At 38.3% G+C, this 25,337-nt stretch overlaps 8 non-coding genes and 1 pseudogene across 8 annotated transcripts; 3 read left to right on the top strand and 6 right to left on the bottom strand.

Moving 5' to 3' along the window:
- Positions 1-70: 70 nt before the first annotated feature.
- Positions 71-142, bottom strand: Trnaq-cug (transfer RNA glutamine (anticodon CUG)). The gene has a single exon. It is a non-coding gene; the product is annotated as a tRNA-Gln (tRNA).
- Positions 143-6,470: 6,328 nt separating this feature from the next.
- Positions 6,471-6,542, bottom strand: Trnaq-cug (transfer RNA glutamine (anticodon CUG)). The gene has a single exon. It is a non-coding gene; the product is annotated as a tRNA-Gln (tRNA).
- Positions 6,543-11,115: 4,573 nt separating this feature from the next.
- Trnag-ucc (transfer RNA glycine (anticodon UCC)) lies at positions 11,116-11,187 on the bottom strand. Its single transcript has one exon. It is a non-coding gene; the product is annotated as a tRNA-Gly (tRNA).
- An 838-nt stretch (positions 11,188-12,025) lies between these two features.
- Trnag-ucc (transfer RNA glycine (anticodon UCC)) lies at positions 12,026-12,097 on the top strand. Its single transcript has one exon. It is a non-coding gene; the product is annotated as a tRNA-Gly (tRNA).
- A 549-nt stretch (positions 12,098-12,646) lies between these two features.
- Trnae-uuc (transfer RNA glutamic acid (anticodon UUC)) lies at positions 12,647-12,718 on the bottom strand. The gene has a single exon. It is a non-coding gene; the product is annotated as a tRNA-Glu (tRNA).
- A 7,555-nt stretch (positions 12,719-20,273) lies between these two features.
- Positions 20,274-20,345, bottom strand: Trnag-ucc (transfer RNA glycine (anticodon UCC)). Its single transcript has one exon. It is a non-coding gene; the product is annotated as a tRNA-Gly (tRNA).
- A 527-nt stretch (positions 20,346-20,872) lies between these two features.
- On the bottom strand, positions 20,873-20,944 carry Trnaq-cug (transfer RNA glutamine (anticodon CUG)). Its single transcript has one exon. It is a non-coding gene; the product is annotated as a tRNA-Gln (tRNA).
- An 810-nt stretch (positions 20,945-21,754) lies between these two features.
- On the top strand, positions 21,755-23,391 carry LOC149118616 (uncharacterized; annotated as a pseudogene).
- Positions 23,392-23,753: 362 nt separating this feature from the next.
- Trnaq-uug (transfer RNA glutamine (anticodon UUG)) lies at positions 23,754-23,825 on the top strand. The gene has a single exon. It is a non-coding gene; the product is annotated as a tRNA-Gln (tRNA).
- The last annotated feature ends 1,512 nt before the right edge of the window (positions 23,826-25,337 follow it).

Below are 25,337 nucleotides of genomic sequence, written 5' to 3'. Positions count from 1 at the left end.
GAGATAAAAAACAGATGACGGAAACGAAGTTTATTCTGCTATATTCACAAAACAAAAAAGAATCCCTACAATGTCCCACCGAGATTTGAACTCGCATCGCTGGATTCAAAGTCCAGAGTGCTAACCATTACACCATGGGACCGCGTACATAGATAGGACGGAAAAACAAGAAATCGTAAGGAAAGTAAAATCAGTGTTTCAATGTTTATAAACATAAAAATGTGTTGTAAATACTCCATCTGATTTATAAACTTATGAAACTCAGGCCGTGTTAAGATCTTCTAGAAAATTCAAGTTATATTGAAGAAAATAATAATAATAAATAAATAAATAGACAAAATAAATAAAGCTGCACAATAACTAATGGTATTAAAAAGCAAGAAACTGTAAGCAGAGAGGTCATCTACTTCAGTGACGAGCTCAGCTGTCTATTGTCCAGGATATTCAGTAGATTAGAAATTGTGCACAACGTAATTATGGCGTATTAGCAGTTTTTTGAGTAAATTAACTGTTGAGCTATCATAGGGTTACAATTAAATCTATTTTTCATTTTGAGATAATAGAAGAACTGATTAATGGCAAAGATTAGAAGAGTCAATCATTCGTTGAACTGCCGGCGTCTGATGGAAATAATCCTATCCTTATATCAGAAACTGGCGAACAAAACGATAAATACACCCAGAAAAACAAGTCTTGCTGTTCTATGTTCTCTACACAGTTGTTTTCAACAACTTAAAGAAGTCAGTTTTTTTCTGGTTTTGCATGTTTAGACACACACAAAAAAATACTTGCGTCGGCCGGGAATCGAACCCGGGTCAACTGGTTGAGAACTGGCGTCCAATCTCTCTCGTAAACGTTGACACAAAAGTTATGTCTAAGGTGATCGCCACAAGAATTAAAAATGTTCTTCCAAACATTATACACCATAACCAAACTGGATACGTGAAAGACCGATATATAGGCGAAACAATTAGATCAGTTTTTGATATTATGGATTTCACTGCAAAAGAAAGTATTCCGGGACTAATGATGTTTATTGATTTTGAAAAGGCATTTGATAGCGTAGAATGGGATTTTCTTCTCTATTGTTTAAAATCCTTCAATTTTGGCCCTAATTTCATCCATTGGGTTAAAACGTTCTACAGAAACATACAAAGCTGTGTGATAAACAACGGACTTTCATCCGAATACTTTAAGCTTGAACGTGGGGTACGACAGGGGGACCCGCTCTCTCCTTACCTCTTTGTAGTTACTATAGAAACATTAGCAATTGCGATTCGACAGAATAAAGATATAAAAGGTATCTCTATTGGGAGTGAGGAGACAAAAATTCTTCAATACGCAGATGATACGACAGCAATACTTGCCGACACAAGCTCTGCTACTGCTCTTTTTAGGCTATTAGATGATTTCAAGATTGTCTCTGGCTTACAGATTAATTGTTTCAAAACGGAAGCTATGTGGAGAGGTTCTTCAAGGAACTGCAAAGCACAGCCTTTTGGAATTAAATGGCCTAACGAACCGATAAAGGCTCTAGGAATTTATTACACGTATGATCAAAAACTGCTTATTGAAAAGAATTTCATAGAAAGATTAGACAGTATTAAAAACCTGACTAGAATTTGGTCCTCAAGAGATCTTTCTATTTATGGCAAAATTACACTTATCAAATCTCTATTAATCCCGAAATTTGTTTATGTGTCATCTTTAATACCTACCCCACAAGAATTTGTAAGTCAGTTAAACCAGTTATTATTTCAATTCTTATGGAATGGTCCTGATAAAGTCACACGTAGATCGGCGATAAATGAACACTCCAACGGAGGTTTAAAGATGATTGATTTTGATAGCATGATAATATCGCTTCGATTGGCATGGCTAAAACGAATAGTTAGCTCAAATGAGGGCACCTGGAAAAGGTATCTGACATATCACCTAGAACGCTTTGGCGGCCTTTTCTTGTTTCATTGCAACTATGATGTTAGCATCCTTCCACTGAATATTTCTCTATTCTATCTAGAATTACTACAGTGGTGGTCAGAATTTAGAGATATGTTCTGTGCAAAAAAAAAACTGGCGTTGTATTCTTTGGAATAACAAACAAATACTCATTAATAATAAAACAGTTTATTATAAAAGCTATTTCGAAGCTGGTGTAGTTCATATCAGCGATCTATCCTTTGATTTAAATAACAAAGATTCCTTTTCCCTAGTTTCTAACAGGATTTCGAAAACTAATTTTTTTAGTTTGGGCTGGTCTTCGACACTCCATTCCTTCCATTTTAAAAAATAGTACTCATAAATCAACAACAGGTGAACTTTCTCTCAAAATTGACGAAAATATATTTGATGTGACAAAGAAGAAATCTAAAGACTATTATACTTTACTTGTAAGCAGAAAGGCTCTTTTTTCCAACTATTGTAAACAAGCTGCAAAATGAATTTCATTTTACACTCGAGGAAGTTAAAAAAATTTTTACGATCCCGCATAGTGTTGCTCTTGAAGCATATGTTAAGGCATTTCAATACAAAATTCTTAACTCCATTCTTTACACTAATGCTAAACTTTACAAAATTGGCTTTAAAATGAACGACTCGTGCTCATTTTGTTCATCTGAACCAGAAACGCTATATCACTTCCTGTATCTCTGTCCTTACTCGATAGATTTCTAGCGTGACTTCGAAGTATTTTGGCATCAACTCTTAAAGGAAAACATTCGACTTTCGTTGCAAGATGTTTTAGTTGGAATGATACCACAAAACTCCCCTTCTGCCAAGCTGCTAAACTATCTAATTATAATTGGGAAATTGTACTTATGGGATTGTAGAAGAAGTCAAATTCTTCCAAATATATATGGATTTAAAAAGAAAATTGCTGTAAAATATGAAACGGAAAAATATATGAGTCTGCATAGTAAAAAAGCAAAGGATTTCTTTGAAGCTAAATGGATAGTGTCACCTTTTGTAAAAGCTTAATTATTTAAAGGTGTTAATATGCATTCACTTTCTGTATGTTGACCCATGTAATACTAATTAATATGTTACTTACATTATATTTTGTAAATATTTAGTTACAGTTTGTTGGAATTTTTTTTTTTTTGGTTACCGTCTATTGTTAGTGATATTGGTGTTTTTTAGTGTTGTAAGTATTGTAGTATTGTAGTATTATTAGTACTAATTAGTTGTATTATATTATTAGTATTAGTAATATTAGTTGTTATTATAATTATGTAGGTAAGTAACTAATTTGCTGTATTAATATCAATTTGTTTCAATAAAGAAAAAAAAAAAAAAACTGGTTGGAAGGCAGCTATGCTCACCACTATACCACCGACGCGATGTCAGCAAACAATGAGGGACGCAGGTAAATAGCTTTTTTATTACTACATAAATTTTATATTTTTATCATCAAAAGTCACTCTCGTTCCCAGGGTTTTCAATCTTCGCTTTTGCGGTAAAAAGTTGTACTAACGTATCCCTAGTCTTAAGAATATCCGTGGAGAACATGCATGTATTATAAATTTCAGCAAGCACTGATTTCATTGAATTGAAGTCGTTTTGATACATGTTTTTTTTTTGTTAGTTAATGGTATCTTTAGTTTTCTCTTGGTTCCTGCAAGATTGTTGAGACTGTTGGGCTAAAATATAAAAAAATATCAGAAGGTCCAACCAAGATATGAATCTCAATGAGAACGGAGCCAAATTTCGCACATGCGCGGGTCGTAACGTTGCTCCTTCAAAGTGGCAGGCAAATGCATAATTAATTAAACATAGATGGTTATTAAATAATTGTTCTAGAGCATTAATTGCCGAAACCATATATGAATTTCTGGTGGACAATAAAGGCAAGAGGAAAAAGATTCCATTCAATGAAGGTCAGATTATCTGAAATTTTTAAAACTACCAACAGCTTATTATTCTGTTTAACTTCTTATCATGTCAAACTCCTTGTTCTTTCTACTATTTTCTTCTGAAAATCCCTCCTTAAATAGGCCATATTCGTATTCTCGGTATTGGACTGGAACTAGCTTGCAACTGAGGCTAATGTGGGGAGCCTTTTCAAATACAAATGAAATAAATCGCTTTTTAGTGATATTCCCCCGCATGAGCCTCCATTGCAAGCTAGTTCCAGTCCAATACCGAGAATACGAATATGGCCTATTTCTAGGACTTCTAAATGAAACTATAATATATCGACAAGAAAAAAATGTCCTACGTAACAAGGTCCCACCGAGATTTGAATTCGGATCGGATTCAGAGTCCAGAGTGCTAACCATTACACCATGGGACCCTGCACAGATTGAAAATTAAATTTGTTTAAAAGATCGGAAATTACGTCATTTCAGTCTCAGAGTTAAATCTCAAACCGGGACCGGCATGCTGTTTCAATCGAGTTTGGTTTTGGTTTTAACCACTCCCTTGCCTTTTAAGCTTGATTATTACTTTATACTTGATGTTTGTCTGCCGTTGCGAACAGTTACTGTAAAAGTGTATTTGTTTTGACCGGACCTTCACCGTATAAGTAAACCTGTATTTAGTTTCACGAATCGTCCTATAAACCTGTCCCATGGCGTAATGGTTAGCCCTCTGGACTCTGAATGCAGCGATCAGAGTTCAAATCTCGGTTGGACCTCACGTTTCATTTTCAGAGTATATATTTACTTTAATTTTAGTCCATCATGGTCGTGTTTTATAAAGCGCGAAATTTTCTGCTTTTTAATTATGACCGTAGCATAAGAGAGACTAAAAAATATTAATCTTAAATAGCAAGGAAAAAAATTCTTTTTTTATCAGGTGTTATCGAACACAACTTTTTTCAGTTCAACCAAAACCGGAAGAGATTTCTTATGATTTAAACTAATTTAATCTTACTCAAAAAAGTTGCGTCGGCCATAATCAACAGCTGTCACTAAATAATCAACTTGAGAATATCTGCCAAGTTTGGTGGTTAATCGATGGTAATTGATGAGGTTATAAACAGTTTAATGTACCAGCGTCCTTTTAATGTTGGCTCATATACGTCCGATTTTCAACCCTCCTTAAAACCCGTCCTAGCAAGTTGCAGAGTTACCACCAAAACTTTTCATGTTTACTAGACCCTAATGAACACTTTTAGACTGGTGGCTTGCTTTCAGCACGAAATTCCCACGGGACTTAATTTTACGACATTTGATCCCAGACTATCTTGTTTGATTTTCATTTTTCTTGTGTCGTGTATCTTATCAGACTTCGTCGAGAGGTCGTGTTACTCGGGGGGGGGGGGGGGGGGGGAGAGGGGGAGAGAATAAAAAACTTATAACGAAAGGAACTAGGACAACTAGGGGGTCGTTGGTCGGATCAGGGAGGTAGCCTTATTAATGGGGGATTTCAGATAAGAGCTGATTTACCATGCGAACATTTGTTCTGTCCAGATGGTGGTATAGTGGTGAGCATAGCTGCCTTCCAAGCAGTTGACCCGGGTTCGATTCCCGACCGACACAATAATTTTTCCTTTCCCTGATTGAGGGAACAACTATGAAAACTGAATCCTGAGATGTTGCCCTTTTTTCATCTTACTCATTTTGTTTTGTTTTGTTTTGTTGTTTTTTTGCAAACAAACAAACGTTAACTGACACTCATAACTTCTGGTACAGTTAATGTACCACTATACGACCGACGCTTTGATGAAGGATTCCAGTCAAAAAGGAAATTCATTTATAATGAAACCTGAATTGTCGGAGCAAATGCTCACATGGTAAATCAGCTCTTATCTGATCATTTCCTTTCGTAAGACTATCCCCTGATCCGACCAACGATCGCCTTGTTTCTTTTCTTATGAATTTACTGATAAGGTACATGACACAAAGCAACTGATGAAAATCAAACAAGAATTATTATAGAAGTTACTGAGAAGTTCACATGTCCTGGACTTGGACTATCTTGTTTTTTCAGTAAGCAGTTTCACACGTATTCTTCTTCACTAAGTTTCATTCACATGGACACTAGCATGGGCCTTATTTATAGTACTTATGATCTTTGTTACGTAACTATGTTGTTTATAATCTATGTTAGGTAATAACCTCAGGGCTCATATTGATAGCAGAGATGGTTTGTATGCTCCCTGAAGGGATTTCTCTGAAAATTTTACCTTGAGATTTTTACTTTTAAATAAAGGTTTCTATCTATCTATCTAATCAGATAAAGAAGCCAGGCCATTTCGTTCACATTCCTTCATCGGCGCTAGCTTCTATTCCTCTCTTGGAACAACATGCTCATAGCTAGTTGATCAGAGTTACTTTAACTTATTTTTATTTATTTATTTTTTTTTTGCATCGCTTCTCATACTGGTTTCACATATTATATATTAGAGATAAAAAGAGTTATTCTGAAAGACATTCGATAAAGAACTCACTCACTAAGAGACAAATCAAAATCAGATGGCGGAAACGATGTTTAATCCGCGATAATTATAAACAAAAAGAAATCCTGACAGGTCCCACCGAGATTTGAACTCGGATCGCTGAATTCAGAGTCCAGAGTGCTAACCATTATACCATGGGACCGTGTACGTCGAGAAGACGGAAAAATAGAAATTATCAACAAGGTAAAAGCAGTGTTTCCTTGTTCATAAACATAAAAATGTGTTTATCCCTCGAGGAACTCTAAAACATTAAAATAATACTTTTTCTAAGACATGAACTGTTCAGATAGCCAAGTTCCCCGAAATAAGTCACTTTTTTTAACCATCATGACAGCTCTCTAGGCCGTCATGTAAATGCCGCGTCACGCAAAAGCTTAGAAATTCAAGCGTAGTGTATCACAAAACCAAGAACCCATTTGGAGCGAAAATTTGTATGCATATTAGTTTTCAGCTGCTCTTGTACATCATTAAAGTAAATCTCAGGAAGATCAATAGTTTTGTAGTTCGAATTTTAGTGACGTCATGTGAAAACCAGCTATTTCGTTTCAACAGTAAGCTCGAGGAAAAAATCTGATTAAAATGTTTTCGTCTTCGTATACGTTTTGTGATTTCTTGTTCAAACGTAATGGAATGTTGATATGATGGCAGGGAGTCCACTGAGGAAGCTATTGGGCCGTTATTTAGGAGTTTCGTTGCCTTGCGGGATCCGGAGTTAAACTCATCCCACAGAGAAAAGATATTTGTCTTAAGGTCTCGGGACTTTCTCCGCTGAATGCACCAAAACTTCTCCGACACGAGCTTGATTCCTCTTACTAACCAACAACCTCGTTCCCAGGGTCTCTCATCTTACCGCGCCCTGGAGCGAACGAGGAGAGACCCTGGTTGGGTCTGGTCACGTGCCACTTTGACAATTGAGAACATCGGGGAGGGGTCCTCTGTAATCAGCAATTTGTCGCGTTGAGCTTTGTCCAATGCAACGCGCTGCGACTGCTATTACCCGCGGCGTTTATCAATACTTAGCTTTCAGGCTGAAATTTCGAATAATATCTATTCCAACGTTTACCTGAAGGTTAAGCTAGTCTGTCTCGAGGCAATTTAGTGGTTGCGATTTTCAGTGTTGCTGTCTTACCTACTGGATTTTATGGAAAGTCAGTCATATTCCAACTGGAGACGTCGAGCAGCGCAATTTCATCCCGTAGTAATTGTTGTTTCTCCTTTGAATGCACTCGATCAAATTGATGCAAAAAAAGAAGAATGTCTCTAGGAAAACGTATAGCTTCCTCAAAGTAAAGCTACGGCAGTCTCCGAAGAAAAGCTGGACGAAGATAAATATGATATTCGTGCAACGTACTGTGCTTGAAAACAGTTCTAATCAAATAGCCGGGTTCGGCGTCACCTGCGGCGTCACAATATAGAATGCAAGTAGGCAAATATGTTCACGGAATATTTTAATCTTTGTCCCTGGAGAGCCAATACTGAGAACCTTAAAACATAACTTGCAATAGAAACGAACCTAAACAAAGTATAAGCACGGCATGGCAAATTACAGAGGTGTCAAACTCTAAGAAGCGACGTGCAGTTAAGAGCGGAAACTTTGCAGACCTGCGACCTCTAAAAATATGCTGTAACACAATCAAACGACTCTGCTCCACCTATAATTTCCATTTCCTCTAATAACACGGCATAAAAAGTGCCCCTCGGAAACACGCGTGAAGCAAAGAAAGGTCGAGAGATCGAAAATTAAACGATAATGTGTACAATTGTCACGAACCGTTGGAGTCACGTACACTTCTTTGTTAACGACACAATAAAAATTATATTTTTCTATTTCTAGCCTCCTTTCGGTCGAAGATAAATCCAGTTTATCGGCGACGACCGCGAAATCGATACCGCGACCAGTTCGTTGTATTATCCTTCGCGCTCTGCAAAGTTCGGGGCGCCGACGGCGCGGTGACACTTCAATAAATGTTTTCACCCTTTCGCTCCTTTCGAAGTGACTTTGGCTTTCAGTGATCAATTAAAAGGCCCTGAATTCTCTAAAATTATTTAATCGCCGTTCATAAGACCCACACTTCATTCTGAGGTAAAAATGAGTCAAAGATCTTCTATACACAGCCTCGGCCGCGGTGTGCATTCGCATTCTTGTGGAGATTTTTGCTGCGGAGCGAGCGTAGCGAGCGAGCAGCAACATAATTAGGATTTAAGAAGAATATGTGGAAGGGAGCACGAATTCTCGAATTCATCGCTTTTTACCAGAATGCATTGCATTTAACTAGGGTGCACTACGCCACTTTTTACCAAAGTGCATTGCGCCACGCTCAACACGACGATGTCACTCCATCTTTTCGCGTAGATTCCAGTGAGAAAGGTTTAATAGTGGTTATGTTTTGTTCTGATTTACCTGTATTTTAAGACAATATGAAGGAGATCGTGCTTGACTTTCACAAATCTTCCTTTTGTTCTTAATGTAGCATGTGAAAGTTTGTAAATCTGGACGATTAATTGTGACATCTTAATTTTAAACTTAGTATGTCATTTCTTAGCAGTCTCGCCTCCTTGGTCGAATTCTTAAGTGAAGAGAAATCGTCGTTACTAAAGCTTGTAGAATGATTAAAACAAACGAAATCCGTAGAACACGCTAATTTCATAGATGCTGCGATCTATTCCTTTTCATCCAAACAGGAATTTAAGTTAAAGCTTTAGCATTTTCACACATCGTGATGCACGCGTCCTCGACACAGTCTGTCAACATTCTAGAGATATTTGACGTGTACCAGTACATAATCTTTAAGTTAGATTTCTGCCCCAACAATTTCCACATCTTTCGGTTTTCGCGATCTGGTAAAGGGGAGGTTGATGTGTATCGTTTTCTGTCCAAAAAAAGTTCAGATCACTATGTGCTTTTTTTTCCCGGCCCTTGTTACAGGTCACCATCGATGCGTCATCATGCATGAAGTTAATGCATGCAGGGACAGATTTTAAGTTGCACACCACGATTTGACACTAATTTAAGAATTGATGTATTCAAGGACAGATTTTAAGTTAGACACCACGATTTGACAATACTTCAGTTAAGAAATAAAGGTTATAGTAAATCTTGGAACGCGCAGATAGATAAATTACTGCGTTAAATATGTCACTATCAACAGAATGTGCCGCAGCAGTACTATCTTTTAGATGCCCTAGTTACAATATGTAACGTCCTTCACTAAACCATACAACCTTCAGCGACTTGAATTTCCGCTATCAGATGATGGATAAGTTTTCCCCGGCGTTCGCAGAATATTACCGCCGGATCGACATTGCCGCAGAACATCATATTGTTCTTGGTTTACTTTGGTGACAACACATACCGCACTCCCGTAGGCTAATTATAGACAAAATTCCTACTAGGCCGCCCATCCCTTCAATAATTTAATTGTTATCTCCCAGATTCTGGGAGACACGTGACCAGACCCAACCAAGGTCTCTCTTCGCTCGCTCCAGGGGGCGGTAAGATGAGAGACCCTGGGAACGAGGTTGACTAACCAAACTTTGCGCAGCTTTACGTGTCTCTAGTCAGTTTAACTTTGCGGAACTTTAAGTATCCCGTAGTGTCCAATTTGTGGTTTCGTGCTGTGCAGCACTTAACCACTTCAGATGAGACGGGTCACACAAAGAGAAATCGCTTTGTAGTGATTATTCCGAAAAAGTCGGTCAAAACCGAATGAGGGGAATTCGAAGTTACAACAAAGTGTGTAAATTTCTTGACTCAAGCAAAACACATGCGCTGCGCCGACAACATGAACCAAAAAAGTACAATAGGCCCTTTGCAGGATCCGGTCACATGGTACGGAATTAATTACGCTGGGACGCAAGTTACGCAGTGGGACTTCCAATACAAAGGAACTCGTACCAGTCCAGCCCGACTTTCCTTTGTTTTGGAAGTCCCACTGTGTAACTTGAGTCCCAGCGTAATTAATTCAGTACCATGTGACGGGATCCTGCAAAGGGCAAATTGTTCTGGTCAACGAACGAATACACGGTCGTGCTCCTGCCGTATGCCCAAATTCGATAAGAATATTCCAGGTCTACGTCACGGTTGTTCACGCGATGAATACTCTAGAATTCTGTAGCTTTGGCGTCAAGACCACGTATTCGAGGATAAACGTATACACGCGCAGATCGCGCATACTTTGAATTCAGTCTACATTTTGCTTCCAGGAGAATACTATGCACCCGAACTGTTACCTTCTTTCATAAATTTTCTTTTACAAAGGGTTCGCCATCATCCTCTAGGAGTACGACAGATGTGTGGTATACTTAAACGAAAATCCACGAACGATTATGAACGGAGCGTATTCCACCATATTCGACACGAATGTTCCAGGTGTACGTCACGTGTTGTGTGCGGCTTGAATACTCTAAAATTCTATTGCGTCACAATCACATATTGGAGTCTACAATACTCTAGAATATTTTGGCTTTCACGCAGTATATATCGTTCATTTTAAGATAATGATAGAACTAATTAATAGCACTCATTAAAACAGTGAATTTTTTTCATTTTTGTAGTGCATCTGATGAAAACAATTCCTCCTTATATCGGAAACTGGAAAACAAAACATTCAATGTCCTTCTGATGATACATGCTAACAACCCAACCTTGCATGCTTTTATATTGTCATTTCACAGTTGCATTTTTAATCTGCTTTACCAGAAACTCTAAAACTAATTGCGTCGACCGGGAATCGAACCCGGGTCAACTGCTTGGAAGGCAGCTATGCTCACCACTATACCACCGACGCTTTGACGAAGGATTGTAATCTAAAAAGAAACTCATTTATTAATAATGAAACCTGCATTGTCAGACCAAATGCTCACATGGAGAAAAAGCTCTTATCTGAAAACTCTATTTTATAAGTCTATCTGATCCGACCAACGACCACCTTGTTTGTTTCTTTATGAATTTACTTATGAGGTAAATGACATTAAATTATACCTATTAAAAGAGATCAGTGTTTGTTTCATAGTTGGAACTCACCCAGTTATCGCGACCGTTAATGCCACTACATCTTTAAGGCGCAACGCAGGTCGCATTAACGGACTTGCACGGTATTTTTTTTTTTCGTGTTTATTTGCGAATACAGGAGCACCTGAATTGGTGATCGCACTTTGTCATACAGCTTTAGAGCGACGCTTCCAACCATCATTTCTGTCCCCGGGAGGGGGATACTCCCAGAAAAACTGGGTGAGGTTGTGCAGACCGTTTCTCGAAACCCTTGCATTGTTTAATAAGTCTAAAACTGGTGATTTTCGCTACCCTATTTACGACCTGACCAAAAATTAGATACCCTATTTAAGACCTGACATTTGAATCAGTACTCTTTTTCAGAACTGCCTTATATAGTGAAAAAGTAGCTTCTTCTAAAAAACATACCCAATTCAAGACGAGTGCAAAACCATACCCTATTTGCGACCAAATTAAAATGGCCAAAATCCATAACCTATGTTTGACCAAAACTGCTAAAAAACCATACCCTTTGGGGTCAAGCATACATAAACAGCCACTATAAGGGAGTAGCCCCCAGGATTTCTGTGACGCGAAAAATGACTTTCAGGTCCAAAATGTACATTTCTCATGTAGCGTCGGTGGTATAGTGGTGAGCATAGCTGCCTTCCAAGCAGTTGACCCGGGTTCGATTCCCGGCCGACGCAAGTCCAATTTTGTTAGCTTATTTGAATAAGGACAATAATTGATTCTTGTTTTATGCTTTTCACTTTTAGAGGCAATCTGGACTTTTTTAAATAACTCTCTGGTTTCTGTCAGTAAGCAGTTTAACACGTGTTCTTCATCACAAAGTCTCATTCACATGGACACTAGCATGGGCCTTATTTATGGTACTTATAATCAGGTAAGCTAGGTCATTTCGTTCACATTCCTTTATCGGCGGGAGTGTTTACTCGTTTGCGTTCTGTATGTACCGAACATAAAATCAAGTCATAATCTATAGCGCTACTTTCTCTCGACAGGACTCCAAGTCTGACACAAACTTAACTACAAAGGTAGGATTAAAATACTTATTTTAATGTTGAATATTAACTGTACTAGGAGCTATGAGCCTCAGTTAACGTTTGTTTGTTTGTTTGTTTGTTTGTTTGTTTGAAAAAAAGTAGAAATTGGGTAAGATGGGAAAAGCCCAAAATCTTAGAATTCAGTTTTCACAGTTGTTTCCTCAGTAAGACAGAAGAAAAAAAAAAAAATACTGCGTCGGCCGGGAATCGAACCCGGGTCAACTGCTTGAAAGGCAGCTATGCTCACCACTATATCACCGACGCTTTGATGTAGGAATGAACTAAAAAAAAATATTGGTTCTCATTCAAATCTGGAGAGAACAAATGTTCACATGGTACATCAGCTCTTATCTGAAATCCCCTTTCAATGAGACTACCTCCCTGATCCGACCAACGACCCCCTAGTTGTCCTAGTTTCTTTCGTTATGAAATTTCTATTCTCTTTCTTACCTTTCCACCTTCCCCCACCCCACCCCCCGAATAATAGGAGTTCTCGAAGAAGCGTAATAAGATGCTTGAGCCAAGAAAAATGAAAATCAAACAAGAATTGTAACAACAGTTAACAAAATGTATTTCATTTGGGTCAACTGTTATGCCAACAACAGCAGGAACCTACGGGAATTAAAATATCAATTCAATTATACCTATTAAAAGAGATCAGTGTTTGGTTCATAGTTAGAACTCACCCAGTTATCACGTCGTTGATGCCACTAGAATTTTTTTTAACGAAAACTAAAAAATCTGAAACTATAATATATCGAAAACGAAAGAAACTAGGATATATTGAAGAAAGCTGCTGAGGTTCTGAGGTCTGCTGCGGTGTTCGCCATGAATTTGTAGTTTATAAATAAGCGTTGAAAAAATGAAAATATTTTCTGTCAAATTATTTAAAGTTAACTGCTCTCAACGCCATCTTAAGGTGTTCAGCTTGGTAGAAACGAGTGATTTTGAGGTGTCAACACTTTCCTCTCACTGTGTTACTACAAAGAAGCTACCCTCTTCAATAGTCAACTTTCGTTATAAATAAATTATAAACACTGTCAGAGGTTCTTACCAAAATACTGGTTGTGATAAAAATTGTTCTTCATTGAATTTTGTTCTTAATAAGGGACAAGGTAAAAACATATTCTTCAGTTTAGCTTAATTGAATGATATAAATTATCTTTTCCTATAAAAAGGTGTACTTTCAAATTAAATTACCTGGCAAATTTCTTCAGTTATCGTGTGCAAGGTCCCATGGTGTAATAGTTAGCACTCTGGACTTTGATTCCAGCGATCCAAGTTCGAATCTCGGTGGGACGTGGTGGGCATACAACTGTGATTCAAATAGTCCATGTACATTTTGGTGTCCCAAACGCAGGACTATTTATTATTTTTATTAATAGATAGAGCCATTTTCAGTTGAGTGTCGTAGCTTGACGGAAAGCAAACCAATTACTTAACAATTAGACCACTAATCCAATCTCAAACCGTAGTAAAACCAAAACTAAAACCAAAGTAATTACCTGATTACTTTGGACACTCTTAACCGCTCTTAAGTCACTTGGTTTCAATTGGTACGAAGACGACCAGAAATGATTTTAAGTGCCTTGATTTTAACAAGGCCGGTGAAAGAGATCATTTCCATGGAGTCTTCCATATTTATAAAAACAACATAGCAATCTATATATATACATATATATTTTTTTTCTTTATTGCAATATCTTACATTACATTACATACAAAAATTACCTACTACTTACAATGTCAACGTAACTTACAATTTAACGATAATAACAAAACTTACAATACTAACATTATATTAATAACTTACATTACAATAATATCTTACATTACAATTTGTTAATATCGTTCATGTAACTGAGGGGTTAACTACAATAGGAGGCTTTCTCACATATTAATTTGTGACTTAGATTTATGTTTCTCAATTTTAATTTTGTTTGTCAACATCGCCAGGAAAGCATCGAAATAAAACTCTGGAGGCAGTGTATAAATAATATTTGGCTATAATAATGCAGAGGTTTAAACCAAGACAACGAGCGAAGTTCTCTGTCACGCCATATATTATTTCATTTTTATCGAGAGTGATCCTATCCCCGTTTTTGGAGCTCCACCAATTAGTAAAGAGAGACCAAAAATGCTGAGCTTCAGAACAGGTAACAAAAAGGTGGGTTAACGTTTGTCTTTCTCCACAGAGGTGACATTTATCATGTTCCTTTAATGAATCTCTAAAAAGTGTCGAATTTGTGGGTAGAATGTGATGAATTATTTTGTATTGGAAAATGGCGAGTCTAGTGTCTTTTGTAACATTAAAGGGAAGGCTTTAAGTGAGTTGTATTGTATGTTCTTTTAGACTGGCTTCTTTCACCTTTCGTTCAGCTGTAGGCGTAACGAATTTACTCTTAACAAAGAATTTAGTTGCTGAGTTTATCTAAAGATATCTTATCCTTCTCAGAACGTTTTTCCAAGGGTTCAGTAACATTTCCTTTGAGAATATTGATCCATTTTTGAGGGACTGCGTGGTATAGACCGAAATAGTTTAAGAAGTTTGTGTTAATTTTGAACTTGCTACGGAATTCCTCAAAAGTTAGGAATCTGTTGCCTCGAAAAAAGTCTTCAATTTTAGTTAATCCAGCATCGTGCCATTTTTTGTAATAAATGGAATATCCTTCTATCTTTATGTGATGATTGTTCCAAACTATTTCATTCAGTACCTGCTTTTTGGTATTAGGAGTACTGCAGTTAATTTTTTGCCAGGCGCACAGAGCTTCTTTGTAGAAATCAATCGGTATATCAACTTTAAGTAGCTTTAAGTCAAAATTACACTGCAGAAGAAACAGACCACCAACTGGTTGTAGATAGGAAAGAGGGATATGACTCCAACTTGCGGTTCCATTGCTGTCACTTAATCTTCTTACCCAAACAACTTTAAGCGCTTCATTGATTATTTGAAAATCCGGCATGTCTAGCCCTCCCTCCTCTTTCGGCCCTATCATTGTTCTGTATTTAATTTTAGCTTTCTTATTCCATACAAATTGCGTAATTGCTTGATTTACCATGGCGATGAATTTTGTTGGAAAAGTTAGGACAGATGTATTATAAAAGAGTTTGGAAATCGCTAAGGATTTTAGAATCGTTATGCGACCATAAAGTGTAAGGTTTCTAGGATACCACAAGTTAAGCAGGCTTTTCACTTTGATTAGTTTCTGTTCAAAATTCTTATTGTAAACAATTTCATCATTATACGAGAAATTAATTCCCAGTGCGAGTATAGAGTTAGCTGGCCAAGCAATTCCCAGGGGTTTTGCTGTGTTTTTGCGGCTTGCGCCTAACCACATTCCTTCAGTTTTACTTTTATTTATTTCTAGGCCAGAACATTCTTGAAAGTTTGACAAAAGTTTGAATAAATTTGTTGCAGATTTCGTGTCAGAAACAAAGGCAGTTGTATCATCAGCGTACTGGGACAATTTAAATTCTTTGTCATGAATTTTTATTCCTTTGATGGTGTTGTCATTTCTAAGGGCGTTAGCTAAGATTTCCGCGCATAGAACAAAGAGAGAGCCTGAGAGCGGACAACCTTGACGGACACCCCTTTCGAGTTTGAAAAACTCAGATGCGAATCCATTGTTAATAAAACAGCTGGAGCAATCGGTGTAAAAAGTTCTAATCCACTTTTGAATGCACGGGCCAAAGTTAAAAAGTGGCAGCGCCCTGAAAAGGAAGTTCCAATCCACCGTATCGAATGCTTTTTTAAAATCAATAAAAATGGCCAAACCAGGTATATTTTCTAGTTCTGTTACCTTCATGATGTCTGTGATTAGCCTTATATTTTGACCGATGTACCGGCCTTTGACATATCCGGTTTGGTCTTCATTGACAATGATTGGAAGAACACTTGAAATCCTGTGTGCTATAACTTTGGTAGCGATTTTGTAATCAACATTGAGTAAGCTTAAGGGTCTCTAGTTTTCAAGGAATGACTTGTCTTTCCTTTTTTTTTGGTATCACCTTGATAATGCCCTGTTTTTGCGTTATGTTCAGTTGTCCGTGTTCATATGCGTAGTTGAGACTTTGTACCATTTCTTCTCCTAGCAAAGACTAGAACCGTAAATAAAATTCTACAGAAAGGCCATCTGTTCCTGGGGTTTTATTTTTGGAACACTGTTTTAATATGAGAAAGCACTCCTCGTTGAGAAGCGGACGCTCAAGTTCCCCTTGTTGAGTTGCATCGAGTTTAGCAATAATTCAATTTTCAAAGAATAGTTCATAATTCGAGTCGTTACCGTGCGCCGCAGTATATAGGTTTTTATAGAACATTTTTCCTTGTTCTCAGTTTTAGGATCGTTGATCTCCTTATCGTCGTTTGTTTTAAGCTTTGAAATGTGAGATTTACGATGTGGTCTTTTTTCCATATTTAGAAAATATTTAGTGTTTTTTTCGCCATTTTCATGCCAACTTGTCCTGCTTCTTATTATAGCACCTTTTGTTCTGTATTCAGCTATCGCATTATATTCTGCTCTGAGACGGTAAAATTTTAATATGTTTTCTTTTGTTCTGTCAGTCTTAAGCTGGTTCATTAAATGATCAATTTGTTGTTGGAGGTGCTTTTCGGTATTGCGGCGTTCCCTGTTTTTCCGTTTTGTATATTGAACACAGAAACCTCTCACCTCCATTTTAATCATGTCCCAGTATAGGCCTTTGTCATCCAAATAATCGTGTTTTGTTTTGAACTCCGGTATCTTACTCGATAGATCCTGTACAAACCTTTCATCACTTAAAAGAGAGTTATTTATCTTCCAAAAACCTGGACCTCGTTGAACATACTCTTTTGATTGCAGGTGAAGAGTTATTGCAGAATGATCTGATATTGTTGAGGTGACGATTCCGGAATCTGTCGCAAGCGCTGGCAATTCTTTTGAAACCAGCCAATAATCTAGCCTGCACTGCACTTTCAACGAGTTATTGCGCCATGTGTTTTGTGATGTTCTGGGGTGTTGTGATCTTCACACATCTTGGAGGTCAAAATTCGTGCACAAGTTTTTCATTTTGCTAATTACTGTCGTTTTTCTCTCAGTTGAAGTTCCGCCAGTTTTATCCAAAGGTGCTAGAGCGCAATTGAAATCGCCTCCTAGAACAATTTGCATATCAGCGTGCCTCCTGAGACTGTCACTGAGCTTTGAGAAGAAAGTAATTTGACTGTTATTGTCATTTGAGCTGTAAATGTTACAAAACAAGAATGTAGACTCAAATATGGAAGCTTCTAGTAGTAAATATCTCCCGTTTTTGTCAGCTTCAGAGCTCCCTATGCGTACATCCAGTTTGGGGTTAAAGAGAATTGCAACACCTTTTGAATGATTTGTTCCGTGACTGTAAATGATGTTCCCTCCCCATTCAGATTTCCATATCGCTTCAACAGTTTGTGTTGAGTAAGTTTCTTGTAGGAATATTACGTCAAATTTATAATTATGAAGCCACCTAAACAACTGTCGTCTTTTTCGTGCTTGGTTTAAACCTCTGGCATTAAGTGAGCAAAAAGATGCTTTAAACGGGGTTGTCATATTCAAATCTTAATAAATTGGTTTGAATAAAATTGGAGAATTTTTGCGGTGATGACAAAGGCACCGGTGTAACTAGCATTAGAATTTGGGTATATAAATTATTATAAAATCTTCTGTAGTTGGCTGTAAGACGGAATCTTTTAAACGTAATTGGGTACTCGTTCTTGATATGTAAACGAAAATCGACAGTGAAAAATAAAACCAACCTAAACACAAATAAATGAAAAGGTGCCAGCATAAATTTATCAAATTTGTACAGTTAAAGCCTCGAAAATTTAGGAAATTCTAGGGCAAAGTAATCAACGACGGCAAAGTTAGAATCTGGCACTTTTGACTACTTTACTAACAATTAGCAAAGGAGGCAAGGGAGTCTCAAGTATGCATATGACCTAAATGTAAACAACTCCCTTGAAAATGTGACAGCTTACCGTGCAAGATGGATTCCCGAAGCTGTCTTGTGATTTAAATAAGATCAGATAGCGATTTTACGAAGACAAAACTTTTGCATAGAAAGGAAACTTCTCAGTTTCAGGTCCACGGTAAATTTGACCATTAATTACAAGTCTGTCCACGTTGAACGAGGCTGAAGCCTTTTCCCTCTTGGCCTTTCTTAAAACTGGTAGTAGCGCCTTCCTCATTTCATCTATTTCCTTGGGATAGTCATCTCCGACGCCGATCTTTAACTCAGGGTCGATATTCTTCACGTGCTTAAATATACGGCCGTTATCTTTGTAAAAACTCAGCTTGGCTATAATAGGTCTTAGTTTATTCGTTGGTATCCTTGCTGAACGTTTAGTTGGCATGCGGTGTACTCTTTCGAATTTTAAATTCGCCGCGTCTTCCTTCGGCATTTTGAGCTCGTTGACAAGAAGAAGTTTTACGATCCTCTCTGTTTCGTACGGGTTACTTTCAGCTTCTGCTTCTCGCACTCCAAAGAATTTAATGTTACTTCGCCTTGACTGAGCTTCAATTTTAATGTTGCGCGTATGGTCTGCATCTGGAGATCTTGCTGGACATATTGCAACATGTCTCTGGAGTTATTTAGTTCGGCTCTCATTTCATTCTGGTTGTTTCGCAAATCGTTTACTTCGTCTGTCGCCCATTGTAATGATTTCTTTAGCTCTATATTTTCTTCCTTTAGCTTCGCTAACTGGGTCTTAAGGTCTTCAATTAGAGGACAAAGAGTCAAGAGCTTGTCAAGCTTCTGATTAATTTCTTCAAAGCGAACAGCGCCTGTCCGGTCGTCGTCTTGGTCAACTTGGTCGCCATGTTGACCGCAAATCATGTCAGAATCGTTAGTTTCTTCGTCCGTTTTGGAGCTGCTTCCTCTTTGACGTTTCCTACTTCTTCCTCTTTTGGGCTCATTAGGTTTTCCACTATCTTCAGGCATTTCAATGATTAGCTTCGGGAACGTGGTCACTTGTTACTCCGCCATTTCGAGGAGCAACGAAAAACACGTCCGACCACTAGCACGTTATGCTAATCTCTCCCCTGCAATCTACATATCAAGAGATGAAAAACCGTAAGATGTTAGGGATACAATGTATGAGACATTTTTGTTCCTCATGAGTTCAGGTCCTATGATATAATGCTCAACACTCTGAACACTTAATCCAGCAATCCCAGTTCCCAAATCTCGGCGCGTTCTTGATACCAATACTTCTAATTTATAAATCTTAAGGCTAGTTTTAGTAATCGACCTGCTGTCATTACAGGAAACTGGACTACAATCTCACGTTCGTGTTCAGCACCGAAGGTTTAACAGAACTAACACTGCTTAGGTAATATTTTCCAATCTAACCTTAAATAAACCACTCCCGTAACTATTTCTAGCACAAACAAGTTTTGTGGTTTCTTTACATACCTTTTACTTATGTAGCGAATGTTTTCCCTTTGCGCGCCAGGAAAACAATCAATTTTCAGAAACACTGATTTCGGCGGGAGTGTTTACTCGTTTGCTTTCTGTATGTACCGAACATAAAATCAAGTCATAAGCTATAGCTTTTCTTTCTCTCGACAGGACTCCAATTCTGACACAAACTTAACTACAAAGGTAGGATTTAAATACTTATTTTAATGTTGAATATTAACTGTACCAGGAGCTATGAGCCTCAGTTAACGTTTGTTTGTTTGTTTGTTTGTTTTTTGCTTGTTTGTTTGTTTGGAAAAAAGTAAAAATTGGGTAACATGGGAAAAAGCCCAACATCTCAGGATTCAGTTTTCACAGTGGTTTCTTCAGTAAGACAGAAGAAAAAAAATGCTGCGTCGGCCGGGAATCGAACCCGGGTCAACTGCTTGGAAGGCAGCTATGCTCACAACTATACCACCGACGCTTTGATGTAGGAATGAATTTAAAAAAAATATTGATTCTCATTCAAATCTGGAGAGAGCAAATGTTCACATGGTACATCAGCTCTTATCTGAAATCCCCTTTCAATGAGACTACCTCCCTGATCCGACCAACGACCCCCTAGTTGTCCTAGTTTCTTTCGTTATGAAATTTCTATTCTCTTTCTTACCTTCCCACCTTCCCCCCTCCCTCCCCCTCCCCCGGATAATACGAGTTCTCGAAGAAGCGTGATAAGATGCTTGAGCCAAGAAAAATGAAAATCAAACAAGAATTGTAACAACAGTTAACAAAATGTATTGCAATTGCCTCAACTGTTATGCCAACAATAGCAGGAACCTACGGGAATTAAAATATCAATTCAATTATACCTATTAAAAGAGATCAGTGTTTGTTTCATAGTTAGAACTCACTCAGTTATCACGTCGTTAATGCCACTAGAATTTTTTTAAGGAAAACTAAAAAATCTGAAACTATAATATATCGAAAAGTAAAAAATTATTTCATGTACCTAGGTCCCACCGAGATTTGAACTCGGATCGCTGGATTCAGAGTCCAGAGTGCTAACCATTACACCATGGGACCCTGCACAGTTTGTGAGATTAAATTTGTTAAAATATAGGAATTTACGTCAAGCAAAGGCTATTTCAATAGAATTTACTTTGAAGAAAACTGCTGAGGTTCTGAGGTCTGCTGCGGTGTTCGCCATGAATTTTATAGTTTTTAAATAAGCGTTAAAAAAATGAAAATATTTTCTGGCAAATTATTTAATGTTAACTGCTGTCATCGCCGTCTTAAAGTGATGTTGAGGTGTCAGCACTTTCCTCGCGCTGTTAAAGGAGCTGCCCTTTTCAGTAGCCAACTTTCGTTATAAATAAATTATAAGCACTGTCAGAGGTTCTTACCAAAATACTGGTTCTGATAAAAATTGTTGTTCATTGAATTTTGCTCTTTATTAAATCCATTTTGAAATCACTGGTTATCCTTGCAATCTGATTGGCTCTTAATGGTGCGATTTATTCACGAATCGCACTATTTTTTGCTCCAAATCGCACCTTTTTCTCAGCCAATGAGAATGGGACACTAAAACAAAACAACCAATCAGTTTTCAAGGCTTTTTTAAATTAACCAATCACATTGCAGGAAAATGAAAGACAGAAAAAGCCATTGTTTGGCAAGTTTGGCAACTTTTGTTGCCAAAACTTCGCTAAGTTTGAAAAATGGATGAATTTAATTACGTACAGTATCTAAATGATGATGACCAGCTCCTCCAGGCTGAAAATCAACTTTTCCGGGAGTCGTTTCCAACTTTCAGTATAGTTTGTGACGATTATTTTGGCCATATTTCTTTACCATCTACTGAAGAAGCTCCGTGTGATCCCGAGGCCAGGAAAACAGAAACAAACGAAGAAAACACAGCAACAAATTCAGAGGCAACTAATGAAGTAGACGTCTCGAGGTTTCCTGTAGTGTCAAGCGATGAAATACAAGAGCTGAAGTCTGTTGCAGTGAATAAAAATACGTCCCGCTCTACAAAACAGTGGATGAACGTGTTCCAAAGCGGGGCAAAGTCCCGCCATCATGAAAATGTCAGCATCGAAACAATGTCGCCGGAAGAATTAAACAAGGTCCTGACGAAGTTCTACGCCGAAGTGAAAAAAAGGGACGGAGATGATTACGAGCCAGAATCACTGAAAATCATGCAAAGTGCGATTGAACGTCATCTAAAGGACAAAAACTATCCACTGAGTATCGTGCGATCGAGAGAGTTCCATAACTCACAAGAAGTCCTCAACGCGAAGGCACTTTCTCTGCGCCAGCAAGGAAAGGGTAGGAGACCAAACAAAGCACAGCCACTAACACCAGACGAGGAATCTGCCCTGTGGGAGAAAGGTCAGCTGGGGGATTTATATGGAAAGGCACTGACCAATATGAACTTTAAAAACTTGACTGAACAACTTGGCTTACGCGGTCGCCAGGAACACTACGACGCGTACGTGGAGGACCTTGTGACAAGACAGCAAGAAGATGGCACTGAAGTCGTAGAGTTCTGCGAAGGTCCAACCAAAACACGAAGCGGTGGTCTGTCAATCAGGCGAAGAACTACACCACAGGTTATGTACGGCACCGACGGCGGAAAAACCGATCCAGTGAGGCTCTTCAAGCTTTGGTTGTCTAAGCGACCCGAGGGAATGAAGGACACAGGGCCTCTCTATCGGAGCATCATAAATCGTCCTCAGTCACCAGATGTCTGGTACACCAAAATTCGAATGGGACAAAACACCATCGGCAATATCATGAAATCCATGGCCTCCTGTCTCAAGACAAATAAGAAGTTGACGAACCACAACATGAGGAAAACATTGGTGTCAAAACTGAAGAATTCTGGTCAACCGCGCAATGTCATCTGCGAAATAACAGGCCATGCTCGTGAATCTTCCTTAGACGACTACGATGAAATAAATGAGAACCAAAGGAAAGAACTGTCTCACATAATCAGTGGATATATTCCGATATAAAGAAGGGCATAACGAAAAAAGTCCAAACGAGGTCTCCAACCAAACCAGTGCAAATGAAGCCTCAAATCAAGCACTTGCAGTCCAACGCCAACGAGCACCACTGGCTCCTACTCACCAACAACAAGGCTAAATACATCAGGCAATGATGGGCTTCAATCCTGGTTTTCAGCCAACTGGATGGTCCGGATTTCCACCAAGCTTTCCTTCGCAGTTCCAGTACCGCATGGCAGCCTTCACTTCTTCTGGCAGCCCCGTTCCATCAACCACAACAACAACAACAACCATCCCCGAGTTACACGGGTTTCACGTTCAATTTCTACTCCAAAGACGTCAATGACAAGTCAGAACCACAGAAGAAACGATTACAAAGGGCTTACATCATTGAGTCGGACGACGAAGATTGAACTTTCAAGTGGACTGTTTTGTTTTGCTAATGACTTGAGGAAATTTTAACCGCTTGAGATGGAACGTGTTTTTCCTTCGTTACGCTCGAATGAGTTTTTGACACATGACGTTGACATGTAAGTCTTCATGTTGTCAAAATGAGATGTAAACGCGTTTCCGGTTCCGCTTTTTGACAAACCGGCTATTGGTTCAATAAATACTGGTACTGGGCTATTAAATTGTACGATTTCAAAATGGATGTAATAAAGTGGTAATTGAAATTCGGGTCGTGCGATTTTGGTCTGAAATCATACTTGTGATTTCAGACCAAATTGCACTCCACTCAGTTCAATTACCATTATTAATAAGGGACAAGATAAGAACATATTCTTCAGTTTAGCTTAATTAAATGATATAAATTATATTTTACTATAAAAAGGTGTACTTTCAAATTAAATTACCTGGCAAATTTCTTCAGGTATCGTGTACAAGGTCCCATGGTGTAATGGTTAGCACTCTGGACTTTGAATCCAGCGGTCCGAGTTCAAGTCTCGGTGGGACCTGATGGCCATACAACTGTGATTCAAATAGTCCATGTACATTTTGGCGTCCCAAACGCAAGACTATTTATTATTTTTATTAATACGTAGAGTCATTTTCAATTGAGTGTCGTAGCTTGACCAAAACCAAACCAATTACTTAACAATTAGACCACTCAGATCCAATCTCAAACTGGAGTAAAACCAAAACAAGTGTGTTCAGTAAACCTTTGTACATTTCATAGCCGTCCACTGCAAAATGACCGCGAACACGAACGATGAGTCGAGCTGCTAATTTTTCGTATTTCCATTTAGAATTGAAAGCTGTCATTGAATATGTGTAGCCTGAGCGAGGTTTTAGAGCCATAGCCATCCTAGACAAATTCAATTTTACAAGGAGTTGTCCTCGGCGTCGCCTTCGTCATAGTTAAGATCCCTATATTTGCATCCCGGATGCTGGAAGGTCGATACACTTGTTTAACGTGGGGTCTGTCGTCCTAAGTGGCTGCTTTGTGCTTTGTTCATGTTTTATCCCAAGACCAACCGAAGGCAGATGAGAGTATGGGATAAAAAAGCCTAAAAACTCACATAAATTCCAGCTCTTTGCCAAGGTTCTTTTAATTCTTTTTAAATAAGTTGTCGAGCGTTACGGTAGGAAGTTTTTCCCGCTAGCTGAAACAATCTCATTTACGTTACTTCGCTGATGCAATACCTTTTCATCTTCCCCATTACTACACGGGAATCGTTTGCTTCTTCTTCTTCAGTATAGCTTAAGGCTTTGAATACTTAAAAGCCATCGTGATCAATAACGTCCTTGAACTTGGCGAGTTGATACTCGGGGCTTTCTCGCTCCGAACCAAGTAATCATTACAGTATTCTGTTTCCATAGCTTTCAGTTCTCGAAGATCTCGCCACTTAATTGACCTCAAATCTAAATGTTGCAGAAACAATGATATCTGGTGGAATAACATTGAAAGTTGTAATGTTTTAGGCGGCGAGGCACCGGAAGTTGTTTTTGCTCGTAGGCATTTTTAGACGGTAGACGTTGTCGACGAATTTGAACTACTACCCTTTTCGCTACAACATGTAATATTAGATGGCAGACAAAACCTTAAACGAACGTCATCAATCAAGGCTTAATCTGGCTACTGTAACTCAAGATACACAAGGCGAACGCGTATTTTAATATATAACTGTATGTATAGCATAAATTACAAAGCCGTTACAGAACACAACCGTGCATCTAAAGAATGTTTGGCCAACTAGCATATTATAGCCTTAAATTGAGGTATGTCCGCCATTTTGAATAATCAAATCCAGCCGGTGTCAGGAGTTCGTTTGTCCGGTTTAGCTATGACGTCAGTGTTTTTTTGTTGGCGCACAGCCAAGCCTTTAGTTCTTTTGCTTTATAAGTGCGACACCACCTGGATGGTTGGACGGTCAGTTCACTCCACTGCAATATACCCATCTCTCTTAATCTCTCTTAAAACAATACCTCCTAAATATATAATCAAGGGTTCTTCCTAAACCACACCT

The sequence above is a fragment of the Orbicella faveolata genome, unplaced genomic scaffold, assembly GCF_042242905.1.
Source record: "Orbicella faveolata isolate gen_17 unplaced genomic scaffold, um_ofav_v1 contig_1, whole genome shotgun sequence".
NCBI lineage: Eukaryota > Metazoa > Cnidaria > Anthozoa > Scleractinia > Merulinidae > Orbicella > Orbicella faveolata.
The sequence above is the reverse complement of the archived record's forward strand: the minus strand, read 5'-3'. Positions and strand labels throughout refer to the sequence as shown.